This window comes from Pelobates fuscus, chromosome 12, assembly GCF_036172605.1.
Source record: "Pelobates fuscus isolate aPelFus1 chromosome 12, aPelFus1.pri, whole genome shotgun sequence".
In the NCBI taxonomy this organism is placed as follows: Eukaryota; Metazoa; Chordata; class Amphibia; order Anura; family Pelobatidae; genus Pelobates; species Pelobates fuscus.
In genome coordinates this window covers 65,507,330-65,521,422 of record NC_086328.1, presented here as the reverse complement: position 1 = coordinate 65,521,422, position 14,093 = coordinate 65,507,330, and the positions used below count along the sequence as shown (strand labels likewise).

Here is a 14,093-nt window from a genome sequence, read left to right as displayed (position 1 = left end):
ACGTCAAAAGAAAAGCATAAAAGGGAACTGTTACTTTTCTAGAAATTACACTATGGAATAAAACATTGCAAGTCACCTGTAACTTGTGTTAGCCGTTCTGCATGTGATGCTCTTTTTTTCTAATTTTTTTTAATGTATTTTTTTATGTATATTAAACATTTACCAATTGACATCCCAATCCAGGCACAGCCAGGAACATTACGTTGGAGGAAGAGAAATAAAACATTTTTCTGTTTTTCCTTTTGTCTGACTGATAGCTACAAAAGGCAGAGCTTATTTCTAACAATGCGTTGTAGGGAGACAATATGTTCCAGAATGGAGAAGAATGGACTTCTAAATGTAATTACATTTTTTTTAGACCTCGCAAACATATTTGTTAAATATAGGTAATATATATACATGACACTGAAAGCCTAGGGATATGACAGTTCCCTTTTAAACAGATTTATGGCAGTTTTAAAAAGCCACTTATTTTAGAAGAGCACTTCCTATTGATACCAGAATTGCAACATCATTTCCAATGTTAAGAATGTAGGCATTGCCTAATTATCACATTATAATGATGATGTATTTCTAATGTGCCCACAGTCATGGAAGCTGTTAAATGTGTTTTGAATACAAAATGGGAAAATATCAGGTGCATCTGGAAATAGTTAATAAACATAATGATGAATAATTAATGAAAGTGAACATTTAGCCCCCTTTATGAAGCACTGCTCCTTATGTCTTGTAGCTTAACCAAAAACTAACTAAAGTGGTTTTAAAGTGCATCTGTCACTTGGGATGTAATGGCATAACGGCACATTATAGTATCTAACTGCCAGGGTTATTTACTAAAGTGTGAACTGACATTAATGTATAACACATTTCAAATTGCAGGAGAAAAAAAAATCACTGAATTAGCAGCATTCTCCATATCAGTTATGTTTTGAGGTCAGCTATATTAAATTAGAAACTCACAGTGAATTCATTTTTAGTTCCAGACAATACACAATTGAGCAAATAACCCTGTAAAAATCATCTAGTGTGCTCCCCTTAATAAAATACACCTCTACTATCTGTAGGAAACACAAGGCTGTTGTGGAATTATCTTGCATTCAATGCAGACCAATTTTGCTTAATTTTTTAGATTTTTGCATGTGAAGCAACATGGGAAATGTATAAACGTCAAAACAGAATCATAAAAAAATAAAATAAAAATCATGTTAAAGTATACCAGTTATATAAAGGGGTGTATTAAGTAATAGTGAGTGGTACATTGACAAGCAACATTTCTGCGAAACCAGCCCAGGTGCAAAGAAAAACTCAACTTTCAGCAAAATAAGCTCTTTTGTTTCCCTACGCTTTGTCATGTTCATCCTTATTTGGCAAGCAGGTTCCTCATTCAATACAACTCACTGATGTCACATAAAGACCCATAAATCTACACTTTGTGTTAGAACCGCCAGCAGACATTTAAATCACATTTTCCCATATCAACTTATGTCAAGCTTCCCTAGGGCATAGACGTTACAGAAAGCTGTACAACTAACAGAACAAAACAAGTACACGTAATTTCACACACAAGCACAAGTGCTATATGTAAACACATAAGGTTAGCACTAGAGTGTGTAGCAGATTTTGTGTGCTTATAGCATTTGTAAGAGGTTGCAATCTAGACAGACCTTTATCAGCAGGCCTGTAAAAAATAGGGACAGTAATTTTGCTTTGAAAACAATAACATGAACTGTTATTTTTTCCTTTCATATGAGATAGCAAAGCTAATGAATGCACTTTTGTTTGACGTCACTGCTAGGCTGTATTCACTTTTGTACAAAATTTGCATGGTGTTCACAGGAAGTTTCTTAAGCAGAAGGGTGAGAAGTAAAAATAACATCGATAATATTTCATCACTTACACAAAATGTATGTTTTTTTGTGGTCTACCTAAAAATGATAACCTTTGAGATACTTTTGTCACGCTGACGTCCACATTCAATACACTTATGCAGATGTGTTTTAAAAAAATAAATGTTTGTTAAACACAGTTTGTCTAGTACTTTTATATATTAAACAAAATTTCTTGTTTCATAGGACTTTTCAGTAATCCTTATGTTGCATATACGTGATAGCAGATAGATTCAATTCAGATATGCATGGCTGTAAAAAGTAATAAAAAGGATTGCCTCTTTAAACAAGTGTGAAGGGAATTTTATTTTGAATTATTTATTGGATATAATGATATAAAACGTTATGGGCATCTAGCACCCTCTCTGGGAAATTTTCATTAAAAGCTGTGAATGCTTACTTTCAGATTGTGAAACGAACACTCATAATTAAAAGTTCATTTTTTTTTTTATTTTTATTTTTTTAAAGGAGACATTTAGAATGTTCCTATGATAAATTAGATTAGGAGCCCCCTTTGTGTGAAAAAAAAGTTAGCAAAAAAAAGTAAATTTCCGGTAATACAGTGCCGAGTCAGCTTGGTCACTGCAACCCACTCTCTTGTCAGACTAACAGTTCTGATGATCAGATGCTTCTCAAAGGGAAATTCTGATGATTAACAGAGCACAATGTGCAATTCCGGTGGTTCTTATAAGAACCTTTGAATCATTAGCAGTGTCCATCATCTTCAAATTGTGATATAATAATAATAATAAAAAGTCCTAGCAGAAAAAAGTATTTTTTGGAGATAAGAACCTTTTGAAAGTAGTGCTTTTTTGGAGGTCAGTCTGTTATCCTCCTTAGTGTTCAGGTAGACAAAACATTATTGCAGATGAGGTTGTTGGTGTAATGAGAGAGCTTCTATTCAGCTCTTAGATAGGGCTCTGAGCGGTACAATCCCTGCTCAAGGATAAATCTGGAGCTGTCCTGTTTTGATGTTCACAATGTAACCGCAGTGTAAACGGCATATGAAAGGAATAAAACGAGATATAGTGCTCACTGTTTCAAACAATAGTACTTTTTAAAAAATATATAAAATCTACACACAATTTCAAGAGCACCTTTCACTCAATAATATCAGCTTGGGTGGTATGATCATTTGAGAAAGCCTATGGGTGAAACGCGTTGGGATTTTATAGAAATAGTTTTTTAACTGTTTTTATTTCAATAATTTGAGAAAGCCTATGCGTGAAACGCGTTGTGATTGTATAGAAGGACTTTTTTTTAATCTGTTTTTATTTTGTGTGGTATATTACAGTAAACATTGTTTTTACCTTCAAAATGTTATGTTTATTTTTTAAAAGAACCTCAACGTCTACCTACATATAACCTTGGTGGGGATCATACCACCCAAGCTGATATCATTGAGCAAAAGGTGCTCTTGAAATTGAGAGTAGATTTTATATATTTTTTAAAAAGTAATATGGCTTGAAACAGCACTATATCTCATTTTATTCCTTTCCATGCCGTTTACACTGTGAACATCAAAAGAGGACAGCTCCAGATTTATCCTTGAGCGGGAATTGTACCGCTCAGAGCCCTATCTAAGAGCTGAATAGAAGTTCTCTCCTTACACCAACAACAGAATTCATCATCTGCACTAAAGTTGTGTCTACTTGAACACTAAGGAGGATAACAGACTGACCTCCAAAAAAGAACTACCTTCAAAAGATTCTTATCTCCCCCCAAAAAAAATTTCTGCTGGGACTCTTTATTATTGTCATATCTCAATATTTTTATATATAATATTGTGTGTGTATATATATATATATATATATATATAAACAGAAGATGATAGGAGTTGCACTCCAGCTCTCCACTACCCTTAATTAGCAAAGTGTCTCCCCTTCCAATATTTCTGTTTAGTGCTTACTTGCAGGCAATGTTTTATGAATGTATGCACTTGTCACTTTAAGAGATCATCACATCACTGCACGTTTTTGTTGTGTTTTGGAGCACTGGTATTTTTTGTATTTTTCCTTGGTAAAGTATTATTTACCTTATTTCCACTTTACACACTTTTTTACACATATTGTGATGGGTATTTTTATAGAGATCCATATAATAGACCTTTATATAAGGCACTCTTCCTATATCCAGTTACCCTATACACACTTGAGCAGCGACTTATTTTTTGATCTATCTATTAGATCCACAATAGATTTACTAGAGATCTTATATGGCAGCTCGACATTTAGATCGAGCTTAGCAGTTCACATTGAACACAGCACACAGATGTATATACATACAGATCGCCGTTTTTCGCGATCTGTTTATTTAGATCACCATGGTGATGGAGAGTGAGCACTTCCGTGCCGGAAGGGGTAAAGCGATTTGACACGCATGCGCAATGGGTAGCAGACCACGCCGGCACACAGGTGAAGGAAGTTTGGTAAGTTAGCTTTTTTCTTATTTAAGCTGAATATTGTATTATGTATTTTATGTCCTGATGAAAGTCCACAGTGGTGGGCTGAAACGTCGATCTCTGGAATAAAAGTTTTTTTCTACTTTTTCAACATTTAAAGTCCCTGAGTGCTGGCTTTCCTTTGAACTGTATATATATATATATAAATAGGTTTCGAATGGGTTTCGAATGGCTATTTTTGATGATATACCTACTGGAATAAACTAACCCCTTTTTTCATTCAATAAGTCCTTGGAGTGCATCTCTTTATTTCTGTTTATATATGTTCAACGTGGGATAGCACCCAGGCTAAATTGGACTATTATCATGAAAGGGTGAGTGCCAAGAAACATGTTTTGAATATATATATATATATATCAGTATAATTTTATCTAGCATTTATTATTTGTCACAGTCTGTTTTTTTCTGTATTTGTTTCCTTGTTCCTCTTGGGTTATTAGGTTATCCAAGTTACAGACCTTATTCTGCTGCCTTTGGAGTTAGCGCTGTATATCCCCTTCTTTTTATTCCTGTTTTATCTTCACATTGTGCCTGATGACACTAAACATGAAGAAATTTAAAAACGTGAATGTCTTCAAGGATTACTTAAGCCACTGGTTTAGATGCAGTGGTCCTGTCATTTTATCCTTGCAATGAAAGACATTGCAGTTTAAGAAACTGCAATGTTTACATTGCAGGGTTAAACACATCTCTTGTGGATGTCTTCCAGAAAAGCATGTTCATGTGATGTTGTAGCTTATTAGCACTTTGAATGCTTTCCTAAGAGAAGAATTGGATGAGCGCATGGTGCTAGTTGCGCACGTGCATCAGGTCCCCGAGATGGATTGGACCATTGCCGGAGGAAACCAAGCCATTACAGGCACCCAGCCCACTTTGTCTCAATTAAGTGGTTTGGGTGCAGAGGCCCTCTAGTTTTAGTCCTTTACTATAAAACATCACATTACATTGCAGAACTAAAAAACACTTCTAGTAGTGGAATTACCATCTGGTGCTGGGGCGTCAGATATGCGTCCCACCAGACATTGAGGTGTGGCCTTCATAAGATCTGCAGTGGTTACCGCTCCTCCAACCACACGTGCAAAAGTTCTGTTTGAGCGGCAAGAGGATAGGGCACAGCACAGCGCTCCCCTACAGCCAGTCAGTCATTGTAGCATGGATGAGCAGCGAACTGTGGTAGCAATCTTCTGAATCCTCTACCCAGTATGACAGTGAGTCCTCACAGAGCTTCCTATCAGACCAGGGAGAGGAAATGGAAGTTCCTCTACCGCGGCTTGTCTACGCTACAGGTGAGCTGGTGGCCAGAAAAAGAGACAGAGAGGGGATTTGGGGTTTGGGGGGGCGAGGAGGAGAAAGAAAAAATGTGCTGGGGAATAGAAACACAGAGGGGCAGGAAGGTGAAAAAGAGACATACAGAGGGGCTGGAGGAAGAAAAGGACATAGAGGGGATGAGAAAGGGGAGAAAGAGATACACAAAAGGAGCTGGGGAAGAAGAAGCACACAGTGGATGGGAAATAAGAGGCTGGGAGAGGGGAGGAGACACACAGAGAGGCTGGAGAAGGGACAAAAGATACACATAAATATGCTGGGGAGAAAGATACACACAAAGGGGCTGAGTGAAGTAAGAGACACACAACAGAGCTCGGATAGAAAGAGACAAACAAAGGGGCTGTGGGGAGTGAGAGACACACAAAGGGTTTTAAGAGACGCATAAAGGGAAAAAATGGGGGATAAGATATACTAAAAGATGTAAGACATTCAAAGGAGCGGTAAAAGAGGGTAAGAAATTCAAGAGGGAAGATTAAGGGACACATGGGGGGGTGAGGAGGGGGAATAAAATGCATCTTCGCCTTTGTAGCAAACATTCATTGCATTGGCCCTGCACGTGTAAGTTAAACTTGAAGCAGCATCGTGGACACAGAGCACCGCAGATAATGAAGTGCACATAATCCCTTCTCTACACTGTGCATGAAGTCATGCGCAAGGGTCAGAAGGAAGGAAGACAGAAGTGCACCAGGCTTAAGCCAGTAATTACTTGCATTTCACAGCTAAACGGCCACATTTTCTCTCAGCAAAAAATTAGTGTGGCCCATGCACACAAACATTTCTGACGAAAAGGCCCACTGCAGAAAAAACGTAGACACCCCTGGTCTAGTGACTGTGAGGAAGACAGCTACTAGAAGTGTTTGTCTTCCTGGAAGTCCCTAGATGGTAATTCCGCTGTTATAACTATGAGTCAATGCTTCTCATACTACTTACCACACATGTGCTTATCATCCATAATGCATCTCTATGAAAACCATAGGATTGGATGAGGTGTCAGAATGCTTTCTGACTAAGACCAAGACAGACAGGGGCTTGTAACAACACTGTCTTGGTCCTGGAAACAAGGTGAGTAAAATATATTAAACTTTTATTTTTTATAGTTGGACTATAGGTTAGTTTTAAATACATGTGGTAATTATCACAGCTTGTACAAAGTATATAAGTGTAAAGAGTATGAATGGTTTTGCTTATGATTTTGCCCTACCAGATAAATTTCAAATTAATGGACTGTATCCACTAAACACCAAAGTGTGGTAAACTGAAAACTGAGTTGCAAAATTAAACCAAACATAGCTTATTTGGAAATTTCTTATATTAGATGGATCCTACAGTAGGAAGAATGTCAAGGAATAAACATGTCTAGTTCTCAATCTGCTATGAAAAAATGGCAATAAAAATATTTATAGAAATTAAAATGAATGTTTTATAAAATATTTATAAATGTAAAGCTTGTATTAGGGACAATTTGTGCCATGAAAGAGTTCTGGAAACAAGTGATTTTTGATGGCCCCAGAATGGCATTTTCACATCATATCCAGCCCATCATTATGTATCCTCTGTGTAATTGATGAGTATGTAATCATAACTACGTATAGCATTGTTTATGTTTATAACGTTTGTCTTGTTAAAATGCCATGGGTGTGAACTAGATCATTGATTGACTGGCTGAGCAGCGAGCATCAGTGGCTCCCACGTCAGTGGGTTCATTAGGGGAGAACTGCATGGGGAAAAGGGACCACTTTTCTGCAGCCTCTGGCCTGCTTCAGACATGGCATGAAACAATATCAATAAACTGGAAGATCTTATTACCATGTAATGTAAGAACAAAAATAGCTTTCTTGAAGTCACAATAAATAAATCACAAGAATTACATCATTCCTATGAATTATGCTGAAAATAATAACCATGGGGCTGTTACAAGTTTGGTACACCAACATTTTGAGTCCAGGTGTTAACTGGGAGAAGGATTATTTAATACCTGCTAACATTTTAAAAAAAAAAAGAGCAATATGCGCTATTTTGAGTATCAGTAAAATATAAGGGGAGTGAAGGTACTTGCACTATTAGAGTGTGCAATGTTGTAGTATATATTCGTATACAGTTTGGCCAAATCAAGTAATTAAAACTTGAGTTTTTATTGTTTACACACTTGGTGCAACTTTTATTCCATTAGATAAAATGTCATGCCAGGACTAACCCCTCGACCCCCAAAAAAAGCTTAGTAACCCAACATTTATTTTTTTCATTTGAAAATTGGATTTTACCTTGATGAAATTACATCAGACAACACAGGAAAGAAGACAATGATGTCTGAATAACAAGCAAGGATTTTCACAGCTGCAGAAGCCATGGGTCAGTTTTGACAGGTTTAGCTCCAAAGCGAGAGTAGCACATCTGGCCACGCAAAAAGCACCAATTCTAAACATTCTTAAATCCGGACCAAGATGATGGATGATCAACATTAAGTCTACGTTTTAATTTTTATTTTGTTTCACTTCCTAACAGTTGTAGAATATTCCATTAAAAAAAAATATGTGCAACAAAGCATGTTTTCAAATAAAGCAGATAATAATAATATGCAGAAATACTAATTATGTATGCTACATTTACATATGGATATGGGCAAAATTCAATAGCTTGTCTGTATGCAGAAACCAATGAACACAACTACTGAACACAGGCGTGCATCAGTTTTACACTTCATTGTTCTGAAGAACATATGTTCACCTCATAAATAAATGATTATAACAAACCACAGAAAGAGACTTGGGGAAAAAAAAGAGATGAGACAGAAAGAAATATTGAGAGAAAAGGAGGGGGAGAAAGACAGTGGGTGAGCCAAGTTAACAATGGTTAGCATTGAGCAGTGAACAGAGGCCCCACTGTATGAGGAATCCCACTCCTACCCTTAACAGCCTACCTACCCTTCTGCATTACACACTGGCCCAGAATGCACTGAAAACACAGAACCAGAGAGAGTAAGTGGAATGAGCTCCCCCACCCAAAAATTAACCAGTTACATAATAATTCAAACAAAAAAGGCACAACGTCTATATAATTATGTATAGATTCTCACACACAACTTTTTATGTGTGCTTTTGAATGTCTTCCTTGTTGGCATTATTATGAGGAGAAATTGACATACAGGGCAGAGAAGGGATTTAGACTACAGGGACCAAGCTGCAATGTAATTAAAGGACCACCAAGACCATAATGCTTTGCACATGAGGAGAGAAATGAATAAGGCTACAGGGGACAGCAAGGCAACTACAGAGCTAAAAGGGGAGGGGGGGACACACATGATAAAACTAGTAACATCTGTGTCTCCATTTGCCTATCACACATCTCCTCTCCTTCCCCACTCGCGCTCATGCACCTCATCTCCCCTCCTCTCTCCCCACACATCCTCCTCCCCCTCCCCCGTACAGATCTGTCACTTCCTCTGTCTGTTTCTGCTCTGCATGCCCCTTTTCCTCTGTCATCCGAGCGGAAATCACAGAGACAGAGAGAAAAAAACATATAAAAGATTTAAAAGAAGGGCAAATAAAAATGAAAGACAAACGCAGAGTGCACGAGGAAAGAAAAAGAAATGATATAACTTGATAATTATTTGATAGGAAGGGGAAAGAATACTGTGAACGGGCATTCTAAAATTCTGTAAAATGTAACACGTGTGTGACAACTACACTGCCTGTGATAGTGGAATCTCATAGAATTCTACACACGCCCATTGCTAGACATTAAACTCTCTTAATAAAAAGCAGTGTATGTTATTTACGGTGACATGCTATATATGCCAAGCAGATATGTCCCATACCATGACTAACTGTACAGATCAGATGCTGTATATAGATTCCTGGCAGTGAATTTCGCAGCAGACAGTGCATGCCCACTCACTGGCAATGTATAAACACTGCTGTACAGACATATGTACTGAAGATACAAACAACTGAACACACAGGCATGCTGTATTATACATGCTGCACACATACATTACCAAACCAGAAATAATGCAACATATAAACCCCGTATACCTACTGAGTTATACAGATAAACTAGAACAGGGAACTGTCACTCACCTGTGTAATGTTTCACTGTGATTTTGCTCTAAGTCTTTCCTTTCCTTCTCTCCCTTTATTTCCCCCTCTCCCACAGCTGCAAGCTTGCTGCTCCACTCTCTGTGTCAGTGTCCTCCCATCAGCATCTCCTCCTCTGACCTCTCTTTTCCTCCACCCCCCTTTCATTTCCTCACTCCTTTCCTCCCACCCTCCCCCTGCAGGGTGACACTACAGTGACACAGACAATAGGGAGCTGTGAGTTTTGGCTTTCTCCACGCAGGTTGACATTGTTACAGGCAGTGCTGATACATTCTGTTCTGAGTTTATCCACCCTTCTAAAGGGTTAAACAGTGACCTCAGGCAGAACACAGCTTTGCATAAAACCAACCTGCCCTTTCATCTCAGATGCTCCCATTCATTTTCAGAGTACTGCAAAGCAAATCCTATTAGGTAAAAATAACCCTTCCACCTCCAGTACCATGGAAATAAAATGCCCAAAGACACTGCTGTATGAAGGTCTTTCATTAGATTAGATTGTACCAAAAGAAATCTTCCCATTTTCAGAGTCTGGTAAACATAGAGGTGGAATGGAGAGAACTACAGTGCATATCACATGATAATTAATACTATTCAAGATCCATTGTCTTTAAAATAATATTAGGTTTACTTCTGTTCAATCTACTAGTGCACTGGTGATGTACTGAAGCAGCCAGACATGACATAGTCTATTTCTTCTCTAACATGATGACACAGCCACAATAGAACTATTACTGTCTGTTCCTACATCTATTGCTCACTCATACAATGACTTACAGAAGGGGAAAAACTACCCTTGTAAAATAATCATTCCATAGACATATTTTGCTTTCTCACCATATAAAAAAAGCAGACATGGATCTCTCCTTCTATACTGTGCGATGCAAAAACCTGCAGATATGTTTCTGTCCCAAAATCTCTAAAGAAGAGAAATGTAAATAAATAAAAAAAAATGTGCTATGGATTTTTTCTTGCAAAGTGTATATAGACATGGTTTTTCTCCTTCTGTCTGCTCTGTTACCTATGTATTGAGAGATTATATAAAAAAAAAAACTCTTGGCGGAGGTTTGTTTAATGTTCATTTATGCAAGCAAATAATCAAAATTTTAAGTATTTTTTACAGATACAATACTGAATGCATTTGAATAAGTCAACTTGCTATCCTATAATCATTTAATTGTACATAGCCCTTTGAGGGATGCTTGGAAGTTATTTAAATTCATTATTTTCTTGTCTTTTTACAATTATTAAAAATAAAAAATGGAAAGGATTTTTTTAAGTGAGTTATATTTTGCCCTATTTCACCATCTATGGTACATGGTATGAAAGTGGACTAAGAAGGCTCTATACATGTGTGTCTTAATCTATGCCACCTACTGGAGTTTCAGAACTTGACGCTGTCCCTTTGTCACACAGGTTGACAAGGAATGGGAACATTGAAGTCCCTTCATTTTTTTGAATGTCCCTGAGGCAAAGACAGATGACAAGTGTAAAACAACATCTGATCCTGACTTTTGATACAGTGATACAGACAAAAAGCATCAACTAGAGTAGGAATGCTTCTACAGAGAGCAGAAGCAAAGTGCAAACAGTTTTTCATCATTTCTGACCGACTGGCTACAAGGTGACACAATTGATACAGCAAAGAATTATTATGTCTGTCCTTGCTGTATGTTAGCATAGGCAGAGAAAATTATGAATCTGTTCCTCTGACGCAGAGATGCAGACAGCAAATGCATTCGATTCCATTAAATCTACCACAACGTGGCACAATGACACACAAGAAAAAAAAACCTTTTTGACCCCACCACAGTCATTGACGTACAAAGTGTAAAGTTGTGAGCCCTTTACCTTTCAAAGATAGTCTCAATCTGGTCGCATTACCTCCTTGCGTGTCTCACTCATATGCCCTTGCAGTCTGTGAGTGACCACAGTTTCCTCTGTTTCTGTCTCATTGTCTAAACTTCCTGACACTCTCAGGATGTGACAGTGACAAGCACAGGGGGTGGGCAGCCAGTGAAAAACAGAGAGTAAAACGAAGAGAAGGGACAAAGAAAAAGTGAGTGTGAGATTGAAATATTTATACTGTATTTCTCCAACTGGACCCCAACATGCAGCTGCATTTTAAATCACTTTTGTGATAAACATGACCCCATAATCTCCACTTTTTACATCATGTCCTCACCTCCCATGTTAAACAAACTGCTGACTTCCTAACTGGTGTCACACTATGTTCTATTTCTTTAATGTGCAGCAGAAAAAAAAGAATGGTTCAGATTAGATGAGTCAAGTGGTTTTATCTAATGTCAAACTTTGGTATTTTTTTATTTTTTCCAATGTAAATGTAATGTAAAATCCAATGTAAATGTGACAGACATCTTGCATTTTAAAGTGTAAAGGCGACTGACACAGATATTTTCTAACAAACTTGAGATTGTATAAAAAAAAAATGATCGTATAAAAATAAGTGTTTTGTGACTTCTTATTAAAATGTAAATAATACCATTAAATCTTTTTTTTTAGGGAGAAAGAATTGTATCTGCCGAGGATACTAATGTCACATTATGTATGTCACTATTGTCCCTTAGAGTATAATTTTATGGCCAGCCCCAACATTTCAGATGTATTACCTTCTCTATGGTAACATCTGTCACTAATCTCTTCATTTTAAAACTTTTAGTAAAATTTTTTCCCAGTGAATTTTGGTTTTGATCTATGGCCTACACCTTTTCTCATCCTTATAATTGCCACATGTCATATACTACAATGCTTGTCTGTTCACCACTCAGGTGCCCCTTCATAGATCTTGATGATAGCCGAATAGTGCATTCCTGAAATTCTATTAGTCTTTAGAGTATTGAACTAAGCTAATTTTCTGTTTCTGTTGTTCACTTCTACACATTCACCTTGCAAAGTATTTGACTTTAAGTGTTTCTGATATCATGACCTCTGCACTTTTCCTGAATTGCATTAGCCGCTTTACATTCACTCTGTTTCTCCTTTTTTGAAGGAGTCTGACCACTCTCAGGAGCTGTACCACATTTTCACTCACTGTATAAATATACTATTTTTCCTTTTACTGTCTCAGCTACACTCTGCAAGTTAGGGTTATGTATATCATAACAGCTAGTCAGAGTCTGGCTGACTCTTGACCAGACAATGTTTTACGTGAATACCTGGGGTGCTATTATTTCTTCAAGTGAGGATTTCTTTATTCACTCATGCTCTTCTACCCATGAGGGTCCACGTTGTTTGACCAGAACCAAAGATCTAGCATCTGAGCCACAGAGCCAGGAATGTTCTTGGACCATACCATATCCAATGTACTAATTAACCCCGGCCTCTGTTTAAAAAAAAAAAAAAACAACCAATATTAGCCAACAAGCAGACTCCACTCACATTGACGCTGCCAGTATGCGACTCCGGAGTCTAGCCTCTGGTATACCCCCAATGGTGCCATCCCCACCCTGTGTCAAAGCGGATCCTCCCGCTACTCCTTGAAGCCCTGTGAAGGTGGAGCACATTGATGTCACAACTAAATGTGACGTGGCGTTGCGTGCCTCCATGCACCTCCAGGTCCTCCACTGTACAGTTGCGGCCATCACAACACTGACCAACACACACTCACTGACAGACACACGCACTGAAAGACACACACACACTCGCTGACAGACACACACTCACTGACAGACACACACACACTGACAGACACACACATTTACACATTCTTGCACAAACTCACAAATCATTTTATTTATTGCTCTCTACCTTTGGGAGCTGGTGTGGGGCTTCTCCCCGTGGTCTCCCTTCCTGCTCTTCACTGCTCCCTCACGCGCGCAGTTTAGTGACGCCAGGCCAGAATTACGTAATTCTGGCACCCGGCATCACTACAGAGGGCGCGCGCAAGGGAGCAGTGAGGAGCAGGAAGAACAGACTGAGCTCCCTCGCTGCCGCCAGCGACCTCTACTCCCAGCCGGGTAAATTTTTGCAGAGTAAGCACCTGCAATGTGGGGAGAGCAGGTGCCTACTCTGCCTTAAAATGTCAAACTCGAGGCTCGCTGGGCTACATAGATATTCATTATGGGCCGCATGCGGACCACAGGATGTGAGTTTGACATGCTTGATGTTGACTGAAACAGTGTAAGAAACTATCAAATGTGATAGACAATATTTATAGCTCACTATATTTAGGGGCACAAAGAAATCAATGAAGGGTTTGCTTACATCTGCAGCCATTGCTAATGTAAAGAAGGAAATCAGGACAAATTGTGTTTTTTATAAATAACTTCCTCTAGAGATTGTGAGCTTGTTTGACCAGGGTCTTCATCA

General features: G+C 38.2%; 1 protein-coding gene across 2 annotated transcripts in view; it reads right to left on the bottom strand.

Moving 5' to 3' along the window:
* The window catches only part of SIPA1 (signal-induced proliferation-associated 1), a 59,787-nt gene extending 48,098 nt beyond the window's left edge, over positions 1 to 11,689 (bottom strand). The window contains exon 1 of one of the 2 annotated variants that reach the window (XM_063437806.1): positions 11,616 to 11,689. The gene's annotated coding sequence lies outside the window, so the exon portion shown is untranslated. Of the gene's footprint in view, positions 1 to 9,749; positions 9,866 to 11,615 lie in introns of those variants that run through there. The other variant, XM_063437805.1, reaches the window with a different exon arrangement.
* Between the last annotated feature and the right edge of the window lie 2,404 nt (positions 11,690 to 14,093).